This window comes from Haematobia irritans, chromosome 5 (assembly GCF_050003625.1).
Source record: "Haematobia irritans isolate KBUSLIRL chromosome 5, ASM5000362v1, whole genome shotgun sequence".
Taxonomy (NCBI): Eukaryota; Metazoa; Arthropoda; class Insecta; order Diptera; family Muscidae; genus Haematobia; species Haematobia irritans.
In genome coordinates, this window is record NC_134401.1 from 63,424,496 (window position 1) to 63,431,417 (window position 6,922).

The window sequence follows — 6,922 nt, forward strand, 5'->3', positions numbered from 1 at the left end:
ATATGTTAAAAAATATATTAAAAAAAAATGGTGTTGGTCGAAGCAGGGATCGAACCCAGGTCCCCTGTCACGCAAGGCGGACGACCAACCACTGCTCCACGCTGCCAACAAATGTATGTTTAACAATGTTATGTTGTTAAACAATGTTATGTTTGCATCGGCTCGTGGGCGCCGATGCAAACAGCTATGCTATATAAATATAACTTATAACGATAATTATCTCTTGATGACCATAACAGCTACGTAGGCCAGTGGTTAGTGTGCTGGCTTACAAACTGTGTGGTCCGCTGTTCGAATCCCCGTCCGGCAAAAGGTAAAATTAAAAAAAAAATAAAAAATATAATAATTTCTTCTAAAATGTTTGTATTACAGAAAAATGTGAGGGAATATACAATTGCAAAAAAAAATTGAGCATAATCTTCTTTGGGAGAAAATTCTTCTAAGCATATAATGTTTTTGGGTTCAAAATGTTTCCAAACATATATGTTCACATAAGAACATATAGTTTTTTGGAAGACAACATTATTGAATTTGGATGGAAAAATACTAAATGTTTGGAACGTAGACTACCCAAACATATTATATTGTTTAGACCAATATGCTTTCAAACATATTATATATTGGAAGAAATCAAACATATAAATGTTTGGGCAATACCCAAAAATTTATATGCTTGAAGCAAAATATGTTTGGGAGTATATCTGCCTGTTCATGGAATTTTCGTTCGCCTCGAGACGAACGATTCCCCAAAAATCACATATTGATATCTCGAAAACCAGGGCCTGTGGAATCACAGTTTTTTCGGTGTTTGATAGTAAATCATAAATAATGAGTTCAGGAAAAAATTCAGCATTTTCTAGAAAATATATCCAAAGTTATTTTAGTTTGAATCTAGACGATTCGTCTCGAGTCGATTTTGTGTTTCATGAACAGGCAGTATGTTACAGAAGCGATTTTTTTTTGAGGGTGTAACGATAACCATTCAAAAGCACATTATACTTAAATTCTAACCAATAATTTTACAACCAACATATAAATTTATTTAGGTTTGAACAATTGTTTGCTCTCTTTAATAATTTATTTTAAAGAAAATAAACTTATTCAATTGTTGTTTTGGATCATTCTCCACCAAGTTATAATACAATTTGCCGAAAAAAAGTTATAATGTTATTCTGGTTTTACCGATTCGAGTTTTGCCGCTAAAATGAGAAATAATTTTAGTGGCAAAACTCGAACTCAATGTCCGCTTTTATTTTCGAAAGTATCCGTCAACTCCTCTTGGACTATTTATTAATAAAGATAAACTAAACTTTGTTTTTATAGATTTTACTGTTTAATTTTTCACTGTTTCCCCATGTTTTCATTTTACTGTAACAACTCTAAAAAGAGTACACTGAAAAAATATTGTCGTGAGACCAAAGATTTCATGTCCTTAAAATAAGAATATAAATTTTGCTTAGCTTAGAAGATGCATTTCTCGAATATAAAGTTTTTTTTCCATGTTCAAAAGTCGATAAACTTTTCATGAAGTCGTGTTGTTCTTATAGTTAAGTGATTTGACTTGAAAATGGGTATCATAACATGAAAGAAAAAATTTTGGACTAAGGTCAAATTGACTTTAATAATTCAGAAATCTTCTTTAAATTTGTTGAATTTTTGCATCTTGCCTACTAAGCAAAAATCGTTAAAAAATAGGACATGTTTTTCAAAACTTTATTTTAAAGACGTTTTTACTTGAAACATAGCATAATTTCTACTAGAAGTCTTGTTTTTTACGGACTTTTATAGCATATGCAAAAGCTGAAAAATCGATAAATTAAAATTTGCTTCATAGAGTCAAATACACAAAACCCACATTTAAAAGAGAATTGTGTCTTAAAAGTATCCTTACTTGAATTCTCCGCTTCATTGGCTCGGAATCAATACCAAAATTGTTAAAGTAGAGACACAATCTTTGGAACGGGGCATGCTTTTTTCAGTGTACAGTGCCCTTTCGCTAGTTTTTATGAAGATCCCTTTAGTTACCTTTGTTTGAATATTTTCACTTACTCGTCCTACGTTCCGATTTGTTTTGACGAAACAAAAAAAAATGCCCGTAATGCGAAAATGATAAACAAAATTCATTCTCTTTTTTATACCCTCCATCATAGGATGGGGGTATATTAACTTTGTCATTCCGTTTGTAACACATCGAAATATTGCTCTAAGACCCCATAAAGTATATATATTCTGGGTCGTGGTGAAATTCTGAGTCGATCTAAGCATGTCCGTCCGTCCGTCCGTCCGTCTGTTGAAATCACGCTAACTTCCGAACGAAACAAGCTATCGACTTGAAACTTGGCACAAGTAGTTGTTATCGATGTAGGTCGGATGGTATTGAAAATGGGCCATATCGGTCCACTTTTACGTATAGCCCCCATATAAAGGGACCCTCAGATTTGGCTTGTGGAGCCTCTAACAGAAGCAAATTTCATCCGATCCGGCTGAAATTTGGTACATGGTGTTGGTATATGGTCTCTAACTACCATGCAAAAATTGGTTCACATCGGTCCATAATTATATATAGCCCCCATATAAACCGATCCCCAGATTTGACTTGCGGAGCCTCAAAGAGAAGAAAATTTCATCCGATCCGGCTGAAATTTGGTACATGATGTTGGTATATGGTATCTAACAAGCATGCAAAAATTGGTCCATATCGGTCCTTAATTATATATAGCCCCCATGTAAACCGATCCCCAGATTTGGCTTGTGGAGCCTCTAAGAGAAGCATATTTCATCCGATCCGGCTGAAATTTGGTACGTGATGTTGGTATATGGTCTCTAACAACCATGCAAAAATTGGTCCACATCGGTCCATAATTATATATAGCCCCCATATAAACCGATCCCCAGATTTGACTTGCGGAGCCTCAAAGAGAAGAAAATTTCATCCGATCCGGCTGAAATTTGGTACGTGATGTTGGTATATGGTCTCTAACAATCATGCAAAAATTGGTCCACATCGGTCCATAATTATATATAGCCCCCATATAAACCGATCCCCAGATTTGGCTTGCGGAGCCTCAAAGAGAAGCAAATTTCATCTGATCCGGCTGAAATTTGGTACGTGATGTTGGTATATGGTCTCTAACAACCATGCAAAAATTGGTCCACATCGGTCCATAATTATATATAGACCCCATATAAACTGATCTCAAGATTTGGCTTGCGAAGCCTCAAAGAGGAGCAAATTGCATCCGATCCGGCTGAAATTTGGTACATGGTATTGGTATATGGTCTCTAACAACCGTGCAAAAATTGGTCCACATCGGTCTATAATTATATATTGCGCCCATATAAACCGATCCTCAGGTTTGGGTTGCGGAGCCTCAAAGAGAAGAAAATTTCATCCGATCCGCCTGAAATTTGGTACATGATATTGGTATATGGTCTCTAACAACCATGCAAAAATTGGTCCACATCGGTTCATAACTATATATAGCCCCCATATAAACCGATCCCCAGATTTGGTTTGCGAAGTCTCCAAGAGAAGCAAATTTCATCCAATCCGGTTGTAATTTGGAACATGGTGTTAGTATATGATCTTTAACAACCGTGCCAGAATTGGTCCATATCGGTCCATAATTATATATAGCCCCCATATAAAACATTCTCCAGATTTGACCACCGGAGCCTCTTGGAGGAGCAAAATTCATCCGATCCGGTTCAAATTAGGCATGTGGTGCTAGTATATGGTTGCTAACAACCATTCCAAAATTGGTCCAATCACACAAAAATTGGTCCATATCGGTTCATAATCATGGTTGCCACGAGAGCCAAAAATAATCTACCAAAATTTTATTTCTATAGAAAATTTTGTCAAAATTTTATTTCTAGAGAAAATTTTGTTCAAATTTTATTCGGTTCATAATCATGGTTGCCACTCGAGCCAAAAATAATCTACCAAGATTTTATTTCTATAGAAAATTTTGTCAAAAGTTTATTTCTATATAAAATTTTGTTAAAATTTTATTTCTTTAGAAATTTTTGTCAAAATTTTCTTTCTATAGAAAATTTTGTCAAAATTTTTATTTCTATAGGAAATTTTGTGAAAATTTTATTTCTATATAAAATTTTGTTAAAATTTTTTTCTGTAGAAAATTTTGTCAAAATTTTATGTCTACTTTGTCAAACTGAATTATATACGTATTGAATCGATCTTTTTGATTTAATATTTATATACCACGTATGGACTTACATACAATTTAGAAGATGGTGTTAGGAGGTTTTAAGATACCTTGCCATCGGCAAGCGTTACCGCAACTTAAGTAATTCGATTGTGGATGGCAGTGTTTAGATGAAGTTTCTACGCAATCCATGATGGAGGGTACATAAGCTTCGGCCTGGCCGAACTTACGGCCGTATGTACTTGTTTCAAATTTCTTTTCTCTTGGTTCCGAATGAATTTTCTCTCCGAATACTCATTTTAATATTTTTACTTAAGCATATACCATTTTCATTATTTTTCTTTAATGACCAATGTAATATTTAAGTTTTTAATTATTTGTGATGGGCTATTTTCGGTCAATTTGTTTGAAGATGCAAATAAAACAATTTTATTTCATCATTTCCTGGACGTTTCGTCGGTTTTTTCCGACTTTTTCAACAGGGTTTTTATTGATAAATAATGTTTTGTTCTTTACATCCCAATTATTTCAGTTATTTTATATAAAACTGGACTTCACGACAATTAAAATATAAATAGATCAATAATCTAATGTAAAACGTGTAAAATCAAACTTAAAAACCATTATCACAGAACTGTACTATCTAGGTTATTGCAATGGAATATTGTGTTTTTGTATTGTCCTTGTCTTCTTTTATGTTCATCGATCTCTCCATTTTCTTAAACATATACCAAAGAAGTTCACCACTGTGGTATCACAATGGACTGAATAGTCTAAGTGAGCCTCACACATCGGGCTGCCACATAACCTAACCTAACCTAAAGTCTTATATTACAACATATATATGTTTACTCCAAATTTGTAAATTTATACTTGTTTATATTCACACATAGTATTTTTCCAATCTTTAATGAAATTCTCTTTGTGTATATATATTTTTAAGGCGCCAATTGGTTACTTTCATTATTTTACTTCCAGCATACACTTTATGTCTCTCTTTCTAAACACATATATGTTTATAGTCTATTTCTAAATTAATATATGTTTGCATCCAAGCATATTATATTTACAAACGGTTTATGTCCCAAACATAATATATTCTAACATATTTACATATATGTCCCAAACATGTTATGCTAGTTTATGAACATTATAAGGTTGCACTTAAAAATATTGTGTTTAAAAATTTGAGTTCCAAACATATTATTTTTACACCCAAACATATGAAAAACAGTCCGTGTATATAAAACACTTTAATACTTAATCGGTTCCCAGTCAGAAAAAAACCACCGGAAAAGCATTGTAAACGGTTGATACACGGTGGGAAAAAGCGTTGTTACAACCCCAAAATGATAACATCGTTATACGGTGTATCGATGGTTTTTACAACCAATAAAAAGCACTGAAAATTCAAATTGAAGTTTTCAATTTGACTATACATTTTCCATTCAAAAAACCAAACGTACACTAAACAAGTATATACAGCACTAAGTTCGGCCGGGCCGAATCTTAAATACCCACCACCATAAACCAAATATTAGGGTTTCCTTTGAAATTTCAGGAGGGCTTGAGGTCTTGAGGACACTTCCCGAAGATAAATTTAAAGATTTCACCTATGGGGACTATATCAGATTCTGGATTTATAAGAACCATTTTTGTTTGAGTTTTAGAGCAATCATTAACATCTCTTGTAAGTGTGCAAGAAAATTATAAAATAACGTCTTGATTTGAAATCTTAAATCTGTAGAAGTAAAATCTGGAAGTTTCAAGCAATTTTCATGATCAGTGAGCCTTCTACACTCTCAAGAAGTGAAGTCGGTCTATATGGAGGCATTACCAAATGGACCGATAAAAACTTAATCCGATACACGTTTTTGTGAGCCTAAAATACCAAAATATTTACAATTTCAGGCAAATCAGATAAAAATTACGGTTTCTAGAAACCCAAGGAGTTAAATCGGGAGATCGTTCTTATGGGGGCTATACTAAAATATGGACCGATACTCACCGTTTTCGGCACACCTCCTTATGACCCGAAAATACCTCCATATTTCCAATTTCAGGCAAATAGGATAAAAACTTCGGATTCTAGAAGCCCAAGAAGTAAAATCGGTCTATATGGGGGCTATACCAAAATATAGACCGATACTCACCATTTTCGGCACACCTCTTTATGGTCCTAAAATACCTCTAGATTTCCAATTTCCGACAAATTGAATAAAAACTACGGTTTCAATAAGCCCAAGACCCCAAATCGGGAGGGCGTTTTATATGGGGACCATACCAAAACATGGACCGATACTCACAATTTTTGGCACACGTATTTGTGGTCCTAGAATACCTCTAGATTTCCAATTTCAGGTAAATTGAATAAAAACTGCGGTTTCTATAAGCCCAAGAAGTAAAATCGGGAGATCGGTCTATATGGGGGCTATACCAAAATATGGACCGATACTCACAATTTTTGGCACACGTATTTGTGGTCCTACAATACCTCTAGATTTCCAATTTCAGGAAAATTGAATAAAAACTGCGGTTTCTATAAGCCCAAGAAGTAATATCGGGAGATCGGTCTATATGGGGGCTATACCAAAACATGGACCGATACTCTCCATTTTTGGCACACCTCTTTATTATCATAAAATACTTCTAGATTTCAAATTTCAAACAAATTGGATAAAAACTAAGATTTCTATAAGCCCGAGACCCCAAATCGGGAGGTCGGTTTATATGGGGACTATATCAAAACCTGG